The 23,979-nt window shown below is 41.8% G+C and overlaps 9 non-coding genes and 5 pseudogenes across 9 annotated transcripts; all 14 read right to left on the reverse strand.

Annotated features, from left to right (window-relative positions):
- Positions 1 to 4,697: 4,697 nt before the first annotated feature.
- On the reverse strand, positions 4,698 to 4,816 carry LOC147264082 (5S ribosomal RNA; annotated as a pseudogene).
- A 310-nt stretch (positions 4,817 to 5,126) lies between these two features.
- Positions 5,127 to 5,245, reverse strand: LOC147264083 (5S ribosomal RNA; annotated as a pseudogene).
- A 6,999-nt stretch (positions 5,246 to 12,244) lies between these two features.
- On the reverse strand, positions 12,245 to 12,363 carry LOC147264084 (5S ribosomal RNA). The gene has a single exon (XR_015113061.1). It is a non-coding gene; the product is annotated as a 5S ribosomal RNA (ribosomal RNA).
- A 309-nt stretch (positions 12,364 to 12,672) lies between these two features.
- LOC147264085 (5S ribosomal RNA) lies at positions 12,673 to 12,791 on the reverse strand. Its single transcript, XR_015115290.1, has one exon. It is a non-coding gene; the product is annotated as a 5S ribosomal RNA (ribosomal RNA).
- Positions 12,792 to 13,100: 309 nt separating this feature from the next.
- LOC147264086 (5S ribosomal RNA) lies at positions 13,101 to 13,219 on the reverse strand. The gene has a single exon (XR_015113229.1). It is a non-coding gene; the product is annotated as a 5S ribosomal RNA (ribosomal RNA).
- Positions 13,220 to 13,529: 310 nt separating this feature from the next.
- On the reverse strand, positions 13,530 to 13,648 carry LOC147264087 (5S ribosomal RNA). The gene has a single exon (XR_015115365.1). It is a non-coding gene; the product is annotated as a 5S ribosomal RNA (ribosomal RNA).
- A 309-nt stretch (positions 13,649 to 13,957) lies between these two features.
- LOC147264088 (5S ribosomal RNA) lies at positions 13,958 to 14,076 on the reverse strand. The gene has a single exon (XR_015115291.1). It is a non-coding gene; the product is annotated as a 5S ribosomal RNA (ribosomal RNA).
- Positions 14,077 to 14,385: 309 nt separating this feature from the next.
- LOC147264089 (5S ribosomal RNA) lies at positions 14,386 to 14,504 on the reverse strand. Its single transcript, XR_015114887.1, has one exon. It is a non-coding gene; the product is annotated as a 5S ribosomal RNA (ribosomal RNA).
- A 309-nt stretch (positions 14,505 to 14,813) lies between these two features.
- Positions 14,814 to 14,932, reverse strand: LOC147264090 (5S ribosomal RNA). Its single transcript, XR_015115523.1, has one exon. It is a non-coding gene; the product is annotated as a 5S ribosomal RNA (ribosomal RNA).
- Positions 14,933 to 15,242: 310 nt separating this feature from the next.
- Positions 15,243 to 15,361, reverse strand: LOC147264091 (5S ribosomal RNA). The gene has a single exon (XR_015113378.1). It is a non-coding gene; the product is annotated as a 5S ribosomal RNA (ribosomal RNA).
- A 6,985-nt stretch (positions 15,362 to 22,346) lies between these two features.
- On the reverse strand, positions 22,347 to 22,465 carry LOC147264092 (5S ribosomal RNA; annotated as a pseudogene).
- A 311-nt stretch (positions 22,466 to 22,776) lies between these two features.
- Positions 22,777 to 22,885, reverse strand: LOC147264093 (5S ribosomal RNA; annotated as a pseudogene).
- Positions 22,886 to 23,195: 310 nt separating this feature from the next.
- Positions 23,196 to 23,314, reverse strand: LOC147264094 (5S ribosomal RNA). The gene has a single exon (XR_015114492.1). It is a non-coding gene; the product is annotated as a 5S ribosomal RNA (ribosomal RNA).
- A 311-nt stretch (positions 23,315 to 23,625) lies between these two features.
- LOC147264095 (5S ribosomal RNA) lies at positions 23,626 to 23,743 on the reverse strand (annotated as a pseudogene).
- Between the last annotated feature and the right edge of the window lie 236 nt (positions 23,744 to 23,979).

Here is a 23,979-nt window from a genome sequence, read left to right on the forward strand (position 1 = left end):
ATTAAGTGTATTTTCTACCTTTTTTACAAGTTCTCGCCACCCTAAGTCCCTGGCTTCCCCTTCATTTTTACCAATGTATACACCCAGTATTTTCCTGTATTCTTTAGTGCTAAAACCCCAATTATTTTTTAAACTATTTTTACCGAATTCCATCATTTCTGACTTATTTCTGTTAACCTTAGCTCCTGATGCTTTTTCATATCTTTCTAGATGTTTTATAATATAATTTAAATTTTCTTCATTTTTAAACATTATATTGATATCATCCGCAAATTGTGCTATTTTAACGACTTTGTCTCTATATGTTTTTATACCTATAATATTCTTATCATTCATTATACTTAAAGCTAGTGGCTCAGCAACAATACTGTATAAAAGAGCCGAAAGCGGGCATCCTTGCCTTACCGATCTTTTTAATTTGATCTTTTCTGTTAGTTGTCCATTTATCTTTATTTGACTGTATGCGTTATCGTATAATAATTTAATCCATCTAATAAAGCCTTCACCGTATCCAAATCTTTTTAAAGTTTTATATAAGAAAAGATGTTCTACTCTGTCGAACGCTTTCTCCAAATCAATTCCGAGCAGATACCCCCCCTGTGCTGCCATTGTCCTGACGGTATCCTTTATTGTAAGGATCGTATCTATGATGTCTCTATCTGGTATGCCGTATGCCTGTGTATTACCAATAATGGTTCCTATTGTAAGTTTAAGCCTGTTTGCCAGTGTTTTGGTCAGTATCTTGTAATCTGTATTGAGTAAACTTATTGGTCTATAGTTTGTTATATCCTGTTTTGAACCTTTATTTTTGTAGATAAGTGAAATTATTCCTGCAGTGAATGTATTGGATGTTCTCTGTTCCCGTTCCATTGAGTGGTACAATGACAGCAACAGGGGAGCTATCTGCTCTTTGAAACAAATATAAAATTCTGCTGTTAAACCATCTACCCCTGGACTTTTGTTTTTATTTAAGCTATCTATTGCCGTCTTTATCTCATTAATAGTAATTTGTGCATCAGACCATTCCTTATCCTCCACTGAAATACTAGTTTGGATATTTGATAACAACTTGTCTACCTCTTCGCTATTGCTATATCCATTATCAAATAATTCTTTATAAAACTCTGTAGTTACTCTTAGTATATTTTCTTGATCGTCATATTCTTTTCCAGTTATATCGTTGATTTTTTTCTATTATAGTTTTGTTTTGTTTTTGCTTTTCGAGCCCCAAAAAATATGCGGTGCATTTTTCTCCTTCTACTAAATTTTTAACTCTGCTTCTTATCATTGCACCTCTGCATTTTATTTTTTCTATGTTTCCTAGTTTTGCTTTATATAATTCATAGTTTTCTGTGTTTCTGTTAGGTTCTTTATCAAATAATGCTATTTCATGATTGATTAATTTTCTTAGTCGATTTTCTTCCAGCTCCTCTCTCCACTTTTTCTCTTTACTATAATTTATACTACTTCTTTTAATTCTTTGCTTTAGAATTTCCCACTTTTCTATAAAATTATTTTCTATTTTCATTTCTATTTTTGCATAATCAAGCAGTTTTGTGATTTTTTTAACGTAAGTTGAATCTGCCAGGAGGCTGGAGTTGAGGCACCAGGTACCTCCCCCCCTGAAACCTCCTGCAGCACCCAAGTAACACTCAATTGTTGCGTGATTACTCCATGCGTTATAATTATATTGTATTTTATTGATCTGTTTTGTTGCTTCAGGGGCCGTTAGACATAAATCTATTCTGGCTTGTTTCATTTTTCCCTGCACAACCTGTCTTCTGGAGTACTCTTTCTTGAATGGGTTGTGAATTCTCCATACATCTGTCAAATTGTGAATATTCATTAAATTATATAGCTCAGTTCTGCTTGTGTCATTCTTGTATACATTATTAATTGATATATCATCCTTAGTTAATGCGATATTGAAATCTCCTATTATTATGGTTCTATGATCTATCCATCTGCTTATACTATTTAGAAACATTTTCCTTTCCTTTTCACAGTTACTGGCATATATGTTAACAATTCTGTATGTTCTATTGTTTATGCAAACATCTATAATAAGTATTCTACCTTTCTTGTCATGATATATTAACTTGCTATTGGTACTTATAGTCTTTTTTACTAAAATAGCTACGCCACAAGATTTACTTGTGCCGTTGCTAAAAAAGACATCTCCTTCCCACATTTTGCTTGCTGCCGCCACGCTATCCCCTTCCCACCTTGTCTCCTGTAAGCAGAGAATGTCACACTTGCTTTTAAGTAAAATGGCGGTCATCCTGCCATAAGTGCGGAGTCCATTGACATTAAGGGAGTGCAGCAGAAACATGGTCAGACCAAAAAAACCTTTAAACAGCCAATTTTCCCTCCTTCTTTCTTCTGTTTTTTCTTCATCGCAGCATCTTTTATTGAGGTGTGCTTTTTCCGAATATTTTTTATTGTGGCAAAGTCCATTTCCGAGTCACTGTTTGATCTACTCTGAGGAGGGAAGGTGGAGGGCACATTTAAGGCAGGTACCCTGGTGGATGTGGCTGCCGCCGGCTGCAATTCTCCTGGGGTGTCCCCTATCTCCATTGATTCCAGGATTTGAGAAGGCTCCGGCTCCTTTTCGGACCCGTTTCCTCCTCCATCCTTTCCTCTCTGCTGTGGGCCCGAGTCAGTGCTCATGTCATTCAGACTTGAACCAAGCCTTGTGCCTGGGCTCTGCACCACTTTAGGAGGGCTCTGGGTTCTCTGAGGGGCGTAACCCTCACCGGCAGCCTGCTTGGCGGCGCCACTACCCACCTCGTCATCTTCCTCCTCATCCTCCGTTCCTCCCTCACTTAAACCTTCCATCTCACTGTACAGCTCCTCAGATCCAGATTCCACCACAATATCCTCATCACTAAATTACAATTACATTCATCAATTTTGTTCCAACACACCTCACATTTCTGTATCTTATTAGGTTTCCTGTTGCACTCTCTTGCATAATGCCCCTGGACACCACACTTATGGCAGGAGAACTCAGTACAGTCCCTTAGGATGTGCCCCGGCTAGAGGCACATCCTACACACCCTAGCCTGCCTATCATGTATGACCCTGAAATATTCCGGTCCTATTGCTGTGTCAAACCGTGCTGAATAAGGCAGAGATTGGACTTTATCTGTAAATTTTACTTTGAGAAACCGCGTCCCATCAGCAATTTGCGTACCCGGCCACATCCTCCTCCTTATAGTTGATGCAGCTGAGACTCCCCACCCTTCTAGCTTTTGTAAAATTTCCTCATCTCTGATGTAAGCTGGTAAGCTTAAAAAAGAAACCATGAGTTCATCATTACACAGATCTTTGACATGCACTGTGTTGTCCCCAATTTTGAAACCATCGAGGATTCTCTCTTTCCCTTTGATGTGTGACATGGTAATTTCATATTTCTGCGGCCCTGTCGCCCTACAGGCTATTAAACCTCCACACAGTGCTCTTATGCATCTCATTAATTCGAGAACTGGGACTTCATCCTGCCCAGTTACCTCGACACTGACCGTCAATTCTCTGTCATACTTGTGGTCGCCACCCGCAGATTTCGCCGCTCCATGTCGCTGCTGCAGCTGCCTTTCCCCACCAGACGCCGCATCTCTTTCCGCCGCCAATTCTCTCTCGCCTCTCCAGTAGCTCCTCGCTGCCCAGGTCTTCTCGGAACCACGTCTTCAGCTCTGTTCTTCAGGCCACCAGCTCTCTTTGCCTTTGGACCGGCTCCAGCGCTCCTTCCACACATCTCCTCTGAATCAGCCGCTGCTCGCCGTCTTTCCTCCGCTGTCGCTGCGGAAGCCGCTCTCGCATTTCCCTCCGGCAGTTTTCCTTCAGACTTCTTCATGTTTCGTTTCTGATTGTTTCTTTTAACAAGCAACCATTTTTCATTTTCTTCACCTGTTTGTGCGTTTATGTCAAGTCCGTTTTCCATGCTCGTAATCTGAAATCCGTTTGCAGAGTTCAAATCCATTTGGTCCGTCCGAAAGTTTTTCATTAGGAAAAAAAAAACTCAAATTGACCTCCCCCGATCAGTATAAAAACTGTCGGGGGGAAAAAATGTTCACTCTAAAAAGGAACCAAAAATGCACGGAAAATAAGGAAGAACAATGAAAAAGGCTGAAAAAAAGAAAGAAATGGGAAAAGCGGAGTCCGCGACCTCCGTGTGTCGTGCTGTCAGCGTACCGTCTGATTGGCGCATGCGTGTTCAGAGTGGTATGGCCGTAAGCCCTTGAACCATGGGAACCACTGGAGCGTGATTTCTTCTCCATTCCCTCCAAAGGAAACTTCCATTTCTGCTCAGCTGCGACAGCACCGGGCCTCAGGATGGATCAGCCCACCCACTTTGAACTTTCCATTTCTTCTGCTGATCATGGTGATGGGCCATCTTACACACATAGGCTCTATATCCATTTCACTCACTTTACAACCTCAGAAAAAAAGTGAAGCGCAAAAGCCTCAGGGTTTTTTCACACGCCAAATAGGTGTCCTGTCAATAAAAGAAAAGAATGTTGATGTCATCTAGAGAAAAGTACTGCATCTGCCATCTGTCTACTTCAAATTAACCACTGCATGACATTCCATTCCAAAGCTGCGGAGGGCGCTTCAAGAAAAGGTGTGTGAGGGAAGCTCGCTCATGCTGGTCCCCAAAGACTCAAAGCTGCCCTTTGCTCACAAAGAAACAAAAAAGCTTACAGCACCTGGTATTCCCAGGCGGTCTCCCATCCAAGTACTAAGCAGGCCTGACCCTGCTTAGCTTCCGAGATCAGACGAGCTCGGGCGTGTTCAGAGTGGTATGGCCATAAGCCCTTGACTCTTACACACATGGGCTCTATATCCATTTCACTCACTTTACAACCTCAGAAAAAAAGTGAAGCGCAACAGCCTCAGGGTCTTTTCACACGCCAAATAGGTGTCCTGTCAATAAAAGAAAAGAATGTTGATATCATCTAGAGAAAAGTACTGCATCTGCCATCTGTCTACTTCAAATTACACGCTGCATGACATTCAATTTCAAAGCTGCAGAAAGGCGCTTCAAGAAAAGGTGTGTGAGGGAAGCTCGCTCATGCTGGTCCCCAAAGACTCAAAGCTGCCCTTTCCTCACAATGAAAAAAAAAAGCTTACTGCACCTGGTATTCCAAGGCGGTCTCCCATTCAAGTAATAACCAGGCCCGACCCTGCTTAGCTTCCGAAATCTGACGAGATCAGGCGTGATCAGAGTGGTATGGCCCTAAACCCTTGACTCTGACACACATGGGCTCTGTTTCCATTTCACACACTTTACAACCTCAGAAAAAAAGTGATGCGCAACAGCCTCAGGGTCTTTTCACACGCCAAATAGGTGTCCTGTCAATACAACGAAAAGAATGTTAATGTCATCGAGAGAAAAGTACTGCATCTGTCATCTGTCTACTTCAAATTACACGCTGCATGACATTCAATTTCAAACCTGCGGAAAAACGCTTCAAGAAAAGGTGTGTGAGGGAAGCTCGCTCATGCTGGTCCCCAAAGACTCAAAGCTGCCCTTTCCTCACAAAGAAACAAAAAAGCTTACAGCACCTGGTATTCCCAGGCGGTCTCCCATCCAAGTACTAACCAGGCCCGACCCTGCTAAGCTTCCGAGATCAGACGAGATCGGGCGTGTTTTTTTTTTTTTTTGTCTTTTATTATCAAAAATACATCATACATTTTTACCAACTGTACATTCTTATTTACATGACAAAATTTAACAATTATATAAAAAATAAATTCCTTCAGGAAAGAAATCTTACCAAAAAAAAAACCCCACCCTTGATACACCTCGAACTTGATGAAAACACCATCAGAGTTTTTTTTTTTTTTTTTTTTTTTTTTTTTAAATTAAGTTAAATTTAGACAAATAAACCAACACTATGTGCCTACAGCCACTGGAGCAATGCAGGTCATTCCAAAAAAAAAAAAAAAATAAATAAATAAATAAATAAAAATTAAAGAGAGACAAAAAAAACTCATGGGACTAAAAAGAACAAATTCCTGTCGTGAAGTGTCACACACACAAATTTTTTTTTTTTTTTAAATGAAATTTTATCAAAATGAAATGTTAAACACACCAAAAACATAAACCACCCAATTTGCTCACCCCTTTATTAAATTTGAAAAATACTTTGCTTTATAAAAAAAAGAGACTACTTAGCTGGGAATTTGAAGAGAAAACATACCATTGTCAATCTTGTTTATTTCAATTTTGCCATTTGCTATGTTGAAAAATGTGTTTTTCCTGCAGAAAGTGTTTTCAAAAATATCCTTGTCCATGTCATGTAAGATTTGTAGGTGCGTCAAGAGTGTTGTGTAAAAAACCCCAAATATGTTTATTTTCTTCTTTTCATAGAGAGCGTAGTTTCTAGTTGTCCAAATTGATTTTTTTGCAAAAGTGAGTATGGTATTTATGAGAGTCCTGTTCTGATCCTTTTGTTTCAGTGTTGTACCAAAGAGAAGAGTCCATGTCCATAGTGTTTCATCTGTCAAACTGAAGTTGCAGTGCTCTTGCAGTAGCATCCTTATGAAATTCCTGAATTTATCCGATTCCTTGCAGTTGATGAATAGATGCTCCTGGTCTTCCGGTTCTTTATTGCAGATTTGGCATGTCCTACTGTAGTTTTCCTTATTAATCTGGTGTAATTTGATTCCTGTGAAAATTCTCCTGTGTCTGATATTGAATTCTAGCTTGAAAGTATTGCTGTCCATGTAAGGTATGTTAAGGTTTTGCCAGATTTTTCCTATCGGTATTCCCTTGAATAATTGTGCCCAGTGTTTTTCTGCTTTTGGAGTGCGTTTAATTGAGTTAATCCCTATGGTGTACCAGTCCTTTGTTTTCACCTGTGACAGCTCTTTCCCTGTGTACTGTGTGACAAGCTCAAGCGGTGGGAGTTCGGGGTCTGCTCTCGATTTGTCCGTGATGATTAAGTTTCTCCACAGTGAGGTTATGTTTCTGTTGATTTTGTTACCTAGTCCATTTAGGTAATCCTTTCTGCACGGTGTCCCTGTTTTTTTGAGTTGGGTTGTGACTTTCCTGAGACTGAACAGACCCCTTTCCCCCACCACTTGACCGACCCTTGTTATATTATGTTGCTGAAGTGCCCTGCATTTAAGTGTCCTACCATTGTGTGTGAAAAAGGTGCTTTCGAGAAAAGGTAACTGCAGCACATGACTTTTCTGACTGCACTTAGGCCTGAGGTGGGGCAGGAATTTGCCCCATGCCTCTAGCACCTCCTGGTAGAACATCGGTAGCGAGCCATGGCTTTTCCCAGGAAGGAGGTGATAAAGAGGGAGTTTCTCCCCCTCCCCGTACTCAGCCAGGTAGCCCGCCATTGTGTCCTCCCAGGGGTACTGCCTGTTCGAATCGAGAAAATTTCTAACTAATTTGGCCCTGAGTGCATCTTTTTTTGCACTGATGTCAATTAGTCCTAATCCCCCCTCCCTTTTATTCGCAATTATCACCCGATGAGCGATCGAATTTCCCTTTCCCCTCCAAAGGAAGGAGGAGATCGCTTCATTGAGCGAATTTAGTGCCCACTGCGGTAGCTCACAGGCCCCCAAAACATGATTAATTTTTGACAGTATTAAGGCATTGATGACAATTACCTTTCCTCTCAGGCTTAAACCCCTACTTCTCCATAAATTAAGTGTATTTTCTACCTTTTTTACAAGTTCTCGCCACCCTAAGTCCCTGGCTTCCCCTTCATTTTTACCAATGTATACACCCAGTATTTTCCTGTATTCTTTAGTGCTAAAACCCCAATTATTTTTTAAACTATTTTTACCGAATTCCATCATTTCTGACTTATTTCTGTTAACCTTAGCTCCTGATGCTTTTTCATATCTTTCTAGATGTTTTATAATATAATTTAAATTTTCTTCATTTTTAAACATTATATTGATATCATCCGCAAATTGTGCTATTTTAACGACTTTGTCTCTATATGTTTTTATACCTATAATATTCTTATCATTCATTATACTTAAAGCTAGTGGCTCAGCAACAATACTGTATAAAAGAGCCGAAAGCGGGCATCCTTGCCTTACCGATCTTTTTAATTTGATCTTTTCTGTTAGTTGTCCATTTATCTTTATTTGACTGTATGCGTTATCGTATAATAATTTAATCCATCTAATAAAGCCTTCACCGTATCCAAATCTTTTTAAAGTTTTATATAAGAAAAGATGTTCTACTCTGTCGAATGCTTTCTCCAAATCAATTCCGAGCAGATACCCCCCCTGTGCTGCCATTGTCCTGACGGTATCCTTTATTGTAAGGATCGTATCTATGATGTCTCTATCTGGTATGCCGTACGCCTGTGTATTACCAATAATGGTTCCTATTGTAAGTTTAAGCCTGTTTGCCAGTGTTTTGGTCAGTATCTTGTAATCTGTATTGAGTAAACTTATTGGTCTATAGTTTGTTATATCCTGTTTTGAACCTTTATTTTTGTAGATAAGTGAAATTATTCCTGCAGTGAATGTATTGGATGTTCTCTGTTCCCGTTCCATTGAGTGGTACAATGACAGCAACAGGGGAGCTATCTGCTCTTTGAAACAAATATAAAATTCTGCTGTTAAACCATCTACCCCTGGACTTTTGTTTTTATTTAAGCTATCTATTGCCGTCTTTATCTCATTAATAGTAATTTGTGCATCAGACCATTCCTTATCCTCCACTGAAATACTAGTTTGGATATTTGATAACAACTTGTCTACCTCTTCGCTATTGCTATATCCATTATCAAATAATTCTTTATAAAACTCTGTAGTTACTCTTAGTATATTTTCTTGATCGTCATATTCTTTTCCAGTTATATCGTTGATTTTTTTCTATTATAGTTTTGTTTTGTTTTTGCTTTTCGAGCCCCAAAAAATATGCGGTGCATTTTTCTCCTTCTACTAAATTTTTAACTCTGCTTCTTATCATTGCACCTCTGCATTTTATTTTTTCTATGTTTCCTAGTTTTGCTTTATATAATTCATAGTTTTCTGTGTTTCTGTTAGGTTCTTTATCAAATAATGCTATTTCATGATTGATTAATTTTCTTAGTCGATTTTCTTCCAGCTCCTCTCTCCACTTTTTCTCTTTACTATAATTTATACTACTTCTTTTAATTCTTTGCTTTAGAATTTCCCACTTTTCTATAAAATTATTTTCTATTTTCATTTCAATTTTTGCATAATCAAGCAGTTTTGTGATTTTTTTAACGTAAGTTGAATCTGCCAGGAGGCTGGAGTTGAGGCACCAGGTACCTCCCCCCCTGAAACCTCCTGCAGCACCCAAGTAACACTCAATTGTTGCGTGATCACTCCATGCGTTATAATTATATTGTATTTTATTGATCTGTTTTGTTGCTTCAGGGGCCGCTAGACATAAATCTATTCTGGCTTGTTTCATTTTTCCCTGCACAACCTGTCTTCTGGAGTACTCTTTCTTGAATGGGTTGTGAATTCTCCATACATCTGTCAAATTGTGAATATTCATTAAGTTATATAGCTCAGTTCTGCTTGTGTCATTCTTGTATACATTGTTAATTGATATATCATCCTTAGTTAATGCGATATTGAAATCTCCTATTATTATGGTTCTATGATCTATCCATCTGCTTATACTATTTAGAAACATTTTCCTTTCCTTTTCACAGTTACTGGCATATATGTTAACAATTCTGTATGTTCTATTGTTTATGCAAACATCTATAATAAGTATTCTACCTTTCTTGTCATGATATATTAACTTGCTATTGGTACTTATAGTCTTTTTTACTAAAATAGCTACGCCACAAGATTTACTTGTGCCGTTGCTAAAAAAGACATCTCCTTCCCACATTTTGCTTGCTGCCGCCACGCTATCCCCTTCCCACCTTGTCTCCTGTAAGCAGAGAATGTCACACTTGCTTTTAAGTAAAATGGCGGTCATCCTGCCATAAGTGCGGAGTCCATTGACATTAAGGGAGTGCAGCAGAAACATGGTCAGACCAAAAAAACCTTTAAACAGCCAATTTTCCCTCAAGATTTTTTACCTCTCCCTCCTTCTTTCTTCTGTTTTTTCTTCATCGCAGCATCTTTTATTGAGGTGTGCTTTTTCCGAATATTTTTTATTGTGGCAAAGTCCATTTCCGAGTCACTGTTTGATCTACTCTGAGGAGGGAAGGTGGAGGGCACATTTAAGGCAGGTACCCTGGTGGATGTGGCTGCCGCCGGCTGCAATTCTCTTGGGGTATCCCCCACCTCCATTGATTCCAGGAGTTGAGAAGGCTCCGGCTCCTTTTCGGACCCGTTTCCTCCTCCATCCTTTCCTCTCTGCTGTGGGCCTGAGTCAGTGCTCATGTCATTCAGACTTGAACCAAGCCTTGTGCCTGGGCTCTGCACCACTTTAGGAGGGCTCTGGGTTCTCTGAGGGGCGTAACCCTCACCGGCAGCCTGCTTGGCGGCGCCACTACCCACCTCGTCATCTTCCTCCTCATCCTCCGTTCCTCCCTCACTTAAACCTTCCATCTCACTGTACAGCTCCTCAGATCCAGATTCCACCACAATATCCTCATCACTATAATTACAATTACATTCATCAATTTTGTTCCAACACACCTCACATTTCTGTATCTTATTAGGTTTCCTGTTGCACTCCCTTGCATAATGCCCCTGGACACCACACTTATGGCAGGAGAACTCAGGACAGTCCCTTAGGATGTGCCCCGGCTGGAGGCACATCCTACACACCCTAGCCTGCCTATCATGTATGACCCTGAAATATTCCGGTCCTATTGCTGTGTCAAACCGTGCTGAATAAGGCAGAGATTGGACCTTGTCTGTAAATTTTACTTTGAGAAACCGCGTCCCATCAGCAATTTGCGTACCCGGCCACATCCTCCTCCTTATAGTTGATGCAGCTGACACTCCCCACCCTTCTAGCTTTTGTAAAATTTCCTCATCTCTGATGTAAGCTGGTAAGCTTAAAAAAGAAACCATGAGTTCATCATTACACAGATCTTTGACATGCACTGTGTTGTCCCCAATTTTGAAACCATCTAGGATTCTCTCTTTCCCTTTGATGTGTGACATGGTAATTTCATATTTCTGCGGCCCTGTCGCCCTACAGGCTATTAAACCTCCACACAGTGCTCTTATGCATCTCATTAATTCGAGAACTGGGACTTCATCCTGCCCAGTTACCTCGACACTGACCGTCAGTTCTCTGTCATACTTGTGGTCGCCACCCGCAGATTTCGCCGCTCCATGTCGCTGCTGCAGCTGCCTTTCCCCACCAGACGCCGCATCTCTTTCCGCCGCCAATTCTCTCTCACTCTCCGTCGCCTCTCCAGTAGCTCCTCACTGCCCAGGTCTTCTCGGACCCACGTCTTCAGCTCTGTTCTTCAGGCCACCAGCTCTCGTTGCCTGTGGACCGGCTCCAGCGCTCCTTCCACACATCTCCTCTGAATCAGCCGCTGCTCGCCGTCTTTCCCCCGCTGTCGCTGCGGAAGCCGCTCTCGCATTTCCCTCCGGCAGTTTTCCTTCCGATTTCTTCATGTTTCGTTTCTGATTGTTTCTTTTAACAAGCAACCATTTTTCATTTTCTTCACCTGTTTGTGCGTTTATGTCAAGTCCGTTTTCCATGCTCGTAATCTGAAATCCGTTTGCAGAGTTCAAATCCATTTGGTCCGTCCGAAAGTTTTCCATTAGGAAAAAAAACTCAAATTGACCTCCCCCGATCAGTATAAAAACTGTCGGGGGGAAAAAATGTTCACTCTAAAAACGAACCAAAAATGCACGGAAAATAAGGAAGAACAATGAAAAAGGCTGAAAAAAACGAAAGAAATGGGAAAAGCGGAGTCCGCGACCTCCGTGTGTCGTGCTGTCAGCGTACCGTCTGATTGGCGCATGCGTGTTCAGAGTGGTATGGCCGTAAGCCCTTGACTCTGACACACATGGGCTCTAAATCCATTTCACTCACTTTAAAACCTCAGAAAAAAAGTGATGCGCAAAAGCCTCAGGGTCTTTTCACACGCCAAATAGGTGTCCTGTCAATATAAAGAAAAGAATGTTGATGTCATCCAGAGAAAAGTACTGCATCTGCCATCTGTCGAATTCAAATTACAAACTGCATGACATTCCATTCCAAAGATGCGGAGGGCGCTTCAAGAAAAGGTGTGTTTGGGAAGCTCGCTCATGCTGGTCCCCAAAGACTCAAAGCTGCCCTTTCCTCACAATGAAACAAAAAAGCTTACAGCACCTGGTATTCCCAGGAGGTCTCCCATCCAAGTACTAACCAGGCCCGACCCTGCTAAGCTTCCGAGATCAGACGAGATCGGGCGTGTTCAGAGTGGTATGGCCGTAAGCCCAGGACTCTTACACACATGGGCTCTATATCCATTTCACTCACTTTACAACCTCAGAAAAAAAGTGAAGCGCAAAAGCCTCAGGGTCTTTTCACACGCCAAATAGGTGTCCTGTCAATAAAAGAAAAGAATGTTGATGTCATCAAGAGAAAAGTACTGCATCTGCCATCTGTCTACTTCAAATTAACCACTGCATGACATTCAATTTCAAACCTGCGGAGGGCGCTTCAAGAAAAGGTGTGTGAGGGAAGCTCGCTCATGCTGGTCCCCAAAGACTCAAAGCGGCCCTTTCCTCACAAAGAAACAAAAAAGTTTACAGCACCTGGTATTCCCAGGCCGTCTCCCATCCAAGTACTAACCAGGCCCGACCCTGCTTAGCTTCCGAGATCAGACGAAATCGGGCGTGTTCAGAGTGGTATGGCCGTAAGCCCTTGACTCTTACACACATGGGCTCTATATCCATTTCACTCACTTTACAACCTCAGAAAAAAAGTGAAGCGCAAAAGCCTCAGGGTCTTTTCACACGCCAAATAGGTGTCCTGTCAATTAAAGAAAAGAATGTTGATGTCATCGAGAGAAAAGTACTGCATCTGCCATCTGTCTACTTCAAATTAACCACTGCATGACATTCAATTTCAAAGCAGCAGAAAGGCGCTTCAAGAAAAGTTGTGTGAGGGAAGCTCGCTCATGCTGGTCCCCAAAGACTCAAAGCCGCCCTTTCCTCACAATGAAAAAAAAAGCTTACAGCACCTGGTATTCCCAGGTGGTCTTCCATCCAAGTACTAACCAGGCCCAACCCTGCTTAGCTTCCGAGATCAGACGAGATCAGGCGTGTTCAGAGTGGTATGGCCATAAGCCCTTGACTCTGACACACATGGGCTCTAAATCCATTTCACTCACTTTAAAACCTCAGAAAAAAAGTGATGCGCAAAAGCCTCAGGGTCTTTTCACACGCCAAATAGGTGTCCTGTCAATATAAAGAAAAGAATGTTGATGTCATCCAGAGAAAAGTACTGCATCTGCCATCTGTCGACTTCAAATTACAAACTGCATGACATTCCATTCCAAAGATGCGGAGGGCGCTTCAAGAAAAGGTGTGTTAGGGAAGCTCGCTCATGCTGGTCCCCAAAGACTCAAAGCTGCCCTTTCCTCACAATGAAACAAAAAAGCTTACAGCACCTGGTACTCCCAGGAGGTCTCCCATCCAAGTACTAACCAGGCCCGACCCTGCTTAGCTTCCGAGATCAGACGAGATCGGGCGTGTTCAGAGTGGTATGGCCGTAAGCACTGGACTCTTACAAACATGGGCTCTATATCCATTTCACTCACTTTACAACCTCAGAAAAAAAGTGATGCGCAAAAGCCTCAGGGTCTTTTCACACGCCAAATAGGTGTCCTGTCAATAAAAGAAAAGAATGTTGATGTCATCAAGAGAAAAGTACTGCATCTGCCATCTGTCTCCTTCAAATTAACCACTGCATGACATTCAATTTCAAACCTGCGGAGGGCGCTTCAAGAAAAGGTGTGTGAGGGAAGCTCGCTCATGCTGGTCCCCAAAGACTCAAAGCTGCCCTTTCCTCACAAAGAAACAAAAAAGTTTACAGCACCTGGTATTCCCAGGCCGTCTCCCATCCAAGTACTAACCAGGCCCGACCCTGCTTAGCTTCCGAGATCAGACGAAATCGGGCGTGTTCAGAGTGGTATGGCCGTAAGCCCTTGACTCTTACACACATGGGCTCTATATCCATTTCACTCACTTTACAACCTCAGAAAAAAAGTGAAGCGCAAAAGCCTCAGGGTCTTTTCACACGCCAAATAGGTGTCCTGTCAATAAAAGAAAAGAATGTTGATGTCATCGAGAGAAAAGTACTGCATCTGCCATCTGTCTACTTCAAATTAACCACTGCACGACATTCCATTCCAAAGCTGCGGAGGGCGCTTCAAGAAAAGGTGTGTGAGGGAAGCTCGCTCATGCTGGTCCCCAAAGACTCAAAGCTGCCCTTTGCTCACAAAGAAACAAAAAAGCTTACAGCACCTGGTATTCCCAGGCGGTCTCCCATCCAAGTACTAACCAGGCCCTACCCTGCTTTGCTTCCGAGATCAGATCAGATCAGGCGTGTTCAGAGTGGTATGGCCGTAAGTCCTTGACTCTGACACACATGGGCTCTATATCCATTTCACTCACTTTACAACCTCAGAAAAAAAGTGAAGCGCAAAAGCCTCAGGGTCTTTTCACACGCCAAATAGGTGTCCTGTCATTAAAAGAAAAGAATGTTGATGTCATCTAGAGAAAAGTACTGCATCTGCCATCTGTCTACTTCAAATTAACCACTGCATGACATTCCATTCCAAAGCTGCGGAAGGCGCTTCAAGAAAAGATGTGTGAGGGAAGCTCGCTCATGCTGGTCCCCAAAGACTGAAAGCTGCCCTTTACTCACAAAGAAACAAAAAAGCTTACAGCACCTGGTATTCCCAGGCGGTCTTCCATCCAAGTACTAACCAGGCCCAACCCTGCTTAGCTTCCGAGATCAGACGAGATCGGGCGTGTTCAGAGTGGTATGGCCGTAAGCCCTTGACTACGACACACATGGGCTCTAAATCCATTTCACTCACTTTAAAACCTCAGAAAAAAAGTGATGCGCAACAGCCTCAGGGTCTTTTCACATGCCAAATAGGTGTCCTGTCAATATAAAGAAAAGAATGTTGATGTCATCCAGAGAAAAGTACTGCATCTGCCATCTGTCGACTTCAAATTACAAACTGCATGACATTCCATTCCAAAGATGCGGAGGGCGCTTCAAGAAAAGGTGTGTGAGGGAAGCTCGCTCATGCTGGTCCCCAAAGACTCAAAGCTGCCCTTTCCTCACAAAGACACAAAAAAGCTTACAGCACCTGGTATTCCCAGGCGGTCTCCCATCCAAGTACTAACCAGGCCCGACCCTGCTAAGCTTCCGAGATCAGACGAGATCGGGCGTGTTCAGAGTGGTATGGCCATAAGCCCTTGACTGTCACACACATGGGCTCTATATCCATTTCACTCACTTTACAACCTCAGAAAAAAAGTGATGAGCAACAGCCTCAGGGTCTTTTCACACGTCAAATAGGTGTCCTGTCAATACAAAGAAAAGAATGTTGATGTCATCGAGAGAAAAGTACTGCATCCTCCATCTGTCTACTTCAAGTTACACGCTGCATGAGATTCCATTTCAAAGCTGCAGAAAGGCGCTTCAAGAAAGGGTGTGTGAGGGAAGCTCGCTCATGCTGGTCCCCAAAGACTCAAAGCTGCCCTTTCCTCACAAAGAAAAAAATAAGCTTACAGCACCTGGTATTCCCAGGCGGTCTTCCATCCAAGTACTAACCAGGTCCGACCCTGCTTAGCTTCCGAGATCAGACGAGATCGGGCGTGTTTTTTTTTTTTTTTTTTTTTGTCTTTTATTATCAAAAATACATCATACATTTTTACCAACTGTACATTCTTATTTACATGACAAAATTTAACAATTATATAAAAAATAAATTCCTTCAGGAAAGAAATCTTACCAAAAAAAAACCCCCACCCTTGATACACCTTGAACTTGATGAAAACACCATCAGAGTTTTTTTTTTTTTTTTTTTTTTTTTAATTAAGTTAAATTTAGACAAATAAACCAACACTATGTGCCTACAGCCACTGGAGCAATGCAGGTCATTCCAAAAAAAATAAATAAAAATTAAAGAGAGACAAAAAAAAAAACTCATGGGACTAAAAAGAACAAATTCCTGTCGTGAAGTGTCACACACACAATTTTTTTTTTTTTTTTTTTTTTTTAAATGAAATTTTATCAAAATGAAATGTTAAACACACCAAAAACATAAACCACCCAATTTGCTCACCCCTTTATTAAATTTGAAAAATACTTTGCTTTATAAAAAAAAGAGACTACTTAGCTGGGAATTTGAAGAGAAAACATACCATTGTCAATCTTGTTTATTTCAATTTTGCCATTTGCTATGTTGAAAAATGTGTTTTTCCTGCAGAAAGTGTTTTCAAAAATATCCTTGTCCATGTCATGTAAGATTTGTAGGTGCGTCAAGAGTGTTGTGTAAAAAACCCCAAATATGTTTATTTTCTTCTTTTCATAGAGAGCGTAGTTTCTAGTTGTCCATATTGATTTTTTTGCAAAAGTGAGTATGGTATTTATGAGAGTCCTGTTCTGATCCTTTTGTTTCAGTGTTGTACCAAAGAGAAGAGTCCATGTCCATAGTGTTTCATCTGTCAAACTGAAATTGCAGTGCTCTTGCAGTAGCATCCTGATGAAATTCCTGAATTTATCCGATTCCTTGCAGTTGATGAATAGATGCTCCTGGTCTTCCGGTTCTTTATTGCAGATTTGGCATGTCCTACTGTAGTTTTCCTTATTAATCTGGTGTAATTTGATTCCTGTGAAAATTCTCCTGTGTCTGATATTGAATTCTAGCTTGAAAGTATTGCTGTCCATGTAAGGTATGTTAAGGTTTTGCCAGATTTTTCCTATCGGTATTCCCTTGAATAATTGTGCCCAGTGTTTTTCTGCTTTTGGAGTGCGTTTAATTGAGTTAATCCCTATGGTGTACCAGTCCTTTGTTTTCACCTGTGACAGCTCTTTCCCTGTGTACTGTGTGACAAGCTCAAGCGGTGGGAGTTCGGGGTCTGCTCTCGATTTGTCCGTGATGATTAAGTTTCTCCACAGTGAGGTTATGTTTCTGTTGATTTTGTTACCTAGTCCATTTAGGTAATCCTTTCTGCACGGTGTCCCTGTTTTTTTGAGTTGGGTTGTGACTTTCCTGAGACTGAACAGACCCCTTTCCCCCACCACTTGACCGACCCTTGTTATATTATGTTGCTGAAGTGCCCTGCATTTAAGTGTCCTACCATTGTGTGTGAAAAAGGTGCTTTCGAGAAAAGGTAACTGCAGCACATGACTTTTCTGACTGCACTTAGGCCTGAGGTGGGGCAGGAATTTGCCCCATGCCTCTAGCACCTCCTGGTAGAACATCGGTAGCGAGCCATGGCTTTTCCCAGGAAGGAGGTGATAAAGAGGGAGTTTCTCCCCCTCCCCGTACTCAGCCAGGTAGCCCGCCATTGTGTCCTCCCAGGGGTACTGCCTGTTCGAATCGAGAAAATTTCTAACTAATTTGGCCCTGAGTGCATCTTTTTTTGCACTGATGTCAATTAGTCCTAATCCCCCCTCCCTTTTATTAGCAATTATCACCCGATGAGCGATCGAATTTCCCTTTCCCCTCCAAAGGAAGGAGGAGATCGCTTCATTGAGCGAATTTAGTGCCCACTGCGGTAGCTCACAGGCCCCCAAAACATGATTAATTTTTGACAGTATTAAGGCATTGATGACAATTACCTTTCCTCTCAGGCTTAAACCCCTACTTCTCCATAAATTAAGTGTATTTTCTACCTTTTTTACAAGTTCTCTCCACCCTAAGTCCCTGGCTTCCCCTTCATTTTTACCAATGTATACACCCAGTATTTTCCTGTATTCTTTAGTGCTAAAACCCCAATTATTTTTTAAACTATTTTTACCGAATTCCATCATTTCTGACTTATTTCTGTTAACCTTAGCTCCTGATGCTTTTTCATATCTTTCTAGATGTTTTATAATATAATTTAAATTTTCTTCATTTTTAAACATTATATTGATATCATCCGCAAATTGTGCTATTTTAACGACTTTGTCTCTATATGTTTTTATACCTATAATATTCTTATCATTCATTATACTTAAAGCTAGTGGCTCAGCAACAATACTGTATAAAAGAGCTGAAAGCGGGCATCCTTGCCTTACCGATCTTTTTAATTTGATCTTTTCTGTTAGTTGTCCATTTATCTTTATTTGACTGTATGCGTTATCGTATAATAATTTAATCCATTTAATAAAGCCTTCACCGTATCCAAATCTTTTTAAAGTTTTATATAAGAAAAGATGTTCTACTCTGTCGAATGCTTTCTCCAAATCAATTCCGAGCAGATACCCCCCCTGTGCTGCCATTGTCCTGACGGTATCCTTTATTGTAAGGATCGTATCTATGATGTCTCTATCTGGTATGCCGTATGCCTGTGTATTACCAATAATGGTCCCTATTGTAAGTTTAAGCCTGTTTGCCAGTGTTTTGGTCAGTATCTTGTAATCTGTATTGAGTAAACTTATTGGTCTATAGTTTGTTATATCCTGTTTTGAACCTTTATTTTTGTAGATAAGTGAAATTATTCCTGCAGTGAATGTATTGGATGTTCTCTGTTCCCGTTCCATTGAGTGGTACAATGACAGCAACAGGGGAGCTATCTGCTCTTTGAAACAAATATAAAATTCTGCTGTTAAACCATCTACCCCTGGACTTTTGTTTTTATTTAAGCTATCTATTGCCGTCTTTATCTCATTAATAGTAATTTGTGCATCAGACCATTCCTTATCCTCCACTGAAATACTAGTTTGGATATTTGATAACAACTTGTCTACCTCTTCGCTATTGCTATATCCATTATCAAATAATTCTTTATAAAACTCTGTAGTTACTCTTAGTATATTTTCTTGATCGTCATATTCTTTTCCAGTTATATCGTTGATTTTTTCTATTATAGTTTTGTTTTGTTTTTGCTTTTCGAGCCCCAAAAAATATGCGGTGCATTTTTCTCCTTCTACTAAATTTTTAACTCTGCTTCTTATCATTGCACCTCTGCATTTTATTTTTTCTATGTTTACTAGTTTTGCTTTATATAATTCATAGTTTTCTGTGTTTCTGTTAGGTTCTTTATCAAATAATGCTATTTCATGATTGATTAATTTTCTTAGTCGATTTTCTTCCAGCTCCTCTCTCCACTTTTTCTCTTTACTATAATTTATACTACTTCTTTTAATTCTTTGCTTTAGAATTTCCCACTTTTCTATAAAATTATTTTCTATTTTCATTTCAATTTTTGCATAATCAAGCAGTTTTGTGATTTTTTTAACGTAAGTTGAATCTGCCAGGAGGCTGGAGTTGAGGCACCAGGTACCTCCCCCCCTGAAACCTCCTGCAGCACCCAAGTAACACTCAATTGTTGCGTGATCACTCCATGCGTTATAATTATATTGTATTTTATTGATCTGTTTTGTTGCTTCAGGGGCCGCTAGACATAAATCTATTCTGGCTTGTTTCATTTTTCCCTGCACAACCTGTCTTCTGGAGTACTCTTTCTTGAATGGGTTGTGAATTCTCCATACATCTGTCAAATTGTGAATATTCATTAAATTATATAGCTCAGTTCTGCTTGTGTCATTCTTGTATACATTGTTAATTGATATATCATCCTTAGTTAATGCGATATTGAAATCTCCTATTATTATGGTTCTATGATCTATCCATCTGCTTATACTATTTAGAAACATTTTCCTTTCCTTTTCACAGTTACTGGCATATATGTTAACAATTCTGTATGTTCTATTGTTTATGCAAACATCTATAATAAGTATTCTACCTTTCTTGTCATGATATATTAACTTGCTATTGGTACTTATAGTCTTTTTTACTAAAATAGCTACGCCACAAGATTTACTTGTGCCGTTGCTAAAAAAGACATCTCCTCCCCACATTTTGCTTGCTGCCGCCACACTATCCCCTTCCCACCTTGTCTCCTGTAAGCAGAGAATGTCACACTTGCTTTTAAGTAAAATGGCGGTCATCCTGCCATAAGTGCGGAGTCCATTGACATTAAGGGAGTGCAGCAGAAACATGGTCAGACCAAAAAAAACCTTTAAACAGCCAATTTTCCCTCAAGATTTTTTACCTCTCCCTCCTTCTTTCTTCTGTTTTTTCTTCATCGCAGCATCTTTTATTGAGGTGTGCTTTTTCCGAATATTTTTTATTGTGGCAAAGTCCATTTCCGAGTCACTGTTTGATCTACTCTGAGGAGGGAAGGTGGAGGGCACATTTAAGGTAGGTACCCTGGTGGATGTGGCTGCCGCCGGCTGCAATTCTCTTGGGGTATCCCCCACCTCCATTGATTCCAGGAGTTGAGAAGGCTCCGGCTCCTTTTCGGACCCGTTTCCTCCTCCATCCTTTCCTCTCTGCTGTGGGCCTGAGTCAGTGCTCATGTCATTCAGACTTGAACCAAGCCTTGTGCCTGGGCTCTGCACCACTTTAGGAGGGCTCTGGGTTCTCTGAGGGGCGTAACCCTCACCAGCAGCCTGCTTGGCGGCGCCACTACCCACCTCGTCATCTTCCTCCTCATCCTCCGTTCCTCCCTCACTTAAACCTTCCATCTCACTGTACAGCTCCTCAGATCCAGATTCCACCACAATATCCTCATCACTATAATTACAATTACATTCATCAATTTTGTTCCAACACACCTCACATTTCTGTATCTTATTAGGTTTCCTGTTGCACTCCCTTGCATAATGCCCCTGGACACCACACTTATGGCAGGAGAACTCAGGACAGTCCCTTAGGATGTGCCCCGGCTGGAGGCACATCCTACACACCCTAGCCTGCCTATCATGTATGACCCTGAAATATTCCGGTCCCATTGCTGTGTCAAACCGTGCTGAATAAGGCAGAGATTGGACTTTATCTGTAAACTTTACTTTGAGAAACCGCGTCCCATCAGCAATTTGCGTACCCGGCCACATCCTCCTCCTTATAGTTGATGCAGCTGAGACTCCCCACCCTTCTAGCTTCTGTAAAATTTCCTCATCTCTGATGTAAGCTGGTAAGCTTAAAAAAGAAACCATGAGTTCATCATTACACAGATCTTTGACATGCACCGTGTTGTCCCCAATTTTGAAACCATCTAGGATTCTCTCTTTCCCTTTGATGTGTGACATGGTAATTTCAAATTTCTGCGGCCCTGTCGCCCTACAGGCTATTAAACCTCCACACAGTGCTCTTATGCATCTCATTAATTCGAGAACTGGGACTTCATCCTGCCCAGTTACCTCGACACTGACCGTCAGTTCTCTGTCATACTTGTGGTCGCCACCCGCAGATTTCGCCGCTCCATGTCGCTGCTGCAGCTGCCTTTCCCCACCAGACGCCGCATCTCTTTCCGCCGCCAATTCTCTCTCACTCTCCGCCGCCTCTCCAGTAGCTCCTCGCTGCCCAGGTCTTCTCGGAACCACGTCTTCAGCTCTGTTCTTCAGGTCACCAGCTCTCGTTGCCTGTGGACCGGCTCCAGCGCTCATCTCCTCTGAATCAGCCGCTGCTCGCCGTCTTTCCCCCGCTGTCGCTGCGGAAGCCGCTCTCGCATTTCCCTCCGGCAGTTTTCCTTCCGACTTCTTCATGTTTCGTTTCTGATTGTTTCTTTTAACAAGCAACCATTTTTCATTTTCTTCACCTGTTTGTGCGTTTATGTCAAGTCCGTTTTCCATGCTCGTAATCTGAAGTCCGTTTGCAGAGTTCAAATCCATTTGGTCCGTCCGAAAGTTTTCCATTAGGAAAAAAAAAAACTCAAATTGACCTCCCCCGATCAGTATAAAAACTGTCGGGGGGAAAAAATGTTCACTCTAAAAACGAACCAAAAATGCACGGAAAATAAGGAAGAACAATGAAAAAGGCTGAAAAAAACGAAAGAAATGGGAAAAGCGGAGTCCGCGACCTCCGTGTGTCGTGCTGTCAGCGTACCGTCTGATTGGCGCATGCGTGTTCAGAGTGGTATGGCCGTAAGCCCTTGACTCTTACACACATGGGCTCTATATCCATTTCACTCACTTTACAACCTCAGAAAAAAAGTGATGCGCAACAACCTCAGGGTCTTTTCACACGTCAAATAGGTGTCCTGTCAATACAAAGAAAAGAATGTTGATGTCATCGAGAGAAAAGTACTGCATCTGCCATCTGTCTACTTCAAATTAACCACTGCATGACATTCCATTCCAAAGCTGCGGAGGGCTCTTCAAGAAAAGGTGTGTGAGGGAAGCTCGCTCATGCTGGTCCCCAAAGACTCAAAGCTGCCCTTTCCTCACAAAGACACAAAAAAGCTTACAGCACCTGGTATTCCCAGGCGGTCTCCCATCCAAGTACTAACCAGCCCCGACCCTGCTAAGCTTCCGAGAACAGACGAGATCGGGCGTGTTCAGAGTAGTATGGCCGTAAGCCCTTGACTCTCACACACATGGGCTCTATATCCATTTCACTCACTTTACAACCTCAGAAAAAAAGTGATGCGCAACAGCCTCAGGGTCTTTTCACACGTCAAATGGGTGTCCTGTCAATACAAAGAAAAGAATGTTGATATCATCTAGAGAAAAGTACTGCATCTGCCATCTGTCTACTTCAAATTACACGCTGCATGACATTCAATTTCAAAGCTGCAGAAAGGCGCTTCAAGAAAAGGTGTGTGAGGGAAGCTCGCTCATGCTGGTCCCCAAAGACTCAAAGCTGCCCTTTCCTCACAATGAAAAAAAAAAGCTTACTGCACCTGGTATTCCAAGGCGGTCTCCCATTCAAGTAATAACCAGGCCCGACCCTGCTTAGCTTCCGAGATCAGGCGTGTTCAGAGTGGTATGGCCGTAAGCCCTTGACTCTTACACACATGGGCTCTATATCCATTTCACTCACTTTACAACCTCAGAAAAAAAGTGAAGCGCAAAAGCCTCAGGGTCTTTTCACACGTCAAATAGGTGTCCTGTCAATACAAAGAAAAGAATGTTGATATCATCTAGAGAAAAGTACTGCATCTGCCATCTGTCTACTTCAAATTAACCACTGCATGACATTCCATTCCAAAGCTGCGGAGGGCGCTTCAAGAAAAGGTGTGTGAGGGAAGCTCGCTCATGCTGGTCCCCAAAGACTCAAAGCTGCCCTTTCCTCACAAAGAAACAAAAAAGCTTACAGCACCTGGTATTCCCAGGCGGTCTCCCATTCAAGTACTAACCAGGCCCGACCCTGCTAAGCTTCCGAGATCAGACGAGATCGGGCGTGTTAAGAGTGGTATGGCCGTAAGCCCTTGACTCTCACACACATGGGCTCTATATCCATTTCACTCACTTTACAACCTCAGAAAAAAAGTGATGAGCAACAGCCTCAGGGTCTTTTCACACGTCAAATAGGTGTCCTGTCAATACAAAGAAAAGAATGTTGATGTCATCGAGAGAAAAGTACTGCATCCTCCATCTGTCTACTTCAAGTTACACGCTGCATGAGATTCCATTTCAAAGCTGCAGAAAGGCGCTTCAAGAAAAGGTGTGTGAGGGAAGCTCGCTCATGCTGGTCCCCAAAGACTCAAAGCTGCCCTTTCCTCACAAAGAAACAAAAAAGCTTACAGCACCTGGTATTCCCAGGCAGTCTTCCATCCAAGTACTAACCAGGCTGACCCTGCTTAGCTTCCGAGATCAGACGAGATCGGGCGTGTTCAGATTGGTATGGCCGTAAGCCCTTGACTCTTACACACATGGGCTCTATATCCATTTCACTCACTTTACAACCTCAGAAAAAAAGTGAAGCGCAAAAGCCTCAGGGTTTTTTCACACGCCAAATAGGTGTCCTGTCAATAAAAGAAAAGAATGTTGATGTCACCTAGAGAAAAGTACTGCATCTGCCATCTGTCTACTTCAAATTAACCACTGCATGACATTCCATTCCAAAGCTGCGGAGGGCGCTTCAAGAAAAG

Source organism: Aulostomus chinensis, chromosome 4 (assembly GCF_037954235.1).
Source record: "Aulostomus chinensis isolate RoL2024-O1b breed Wild chromosome 4, RoL_Achi_v1.0, whole genome shotgun sequence".
In the NCBI taxonomy this organism is placed as follows: domain Eukaryota; kingdom Metazoa; phylum Chordata; class Actinopteri; order Syngnathiformes; family Aulostomidae; genus Aulostomus; species Aulostomus chinensis.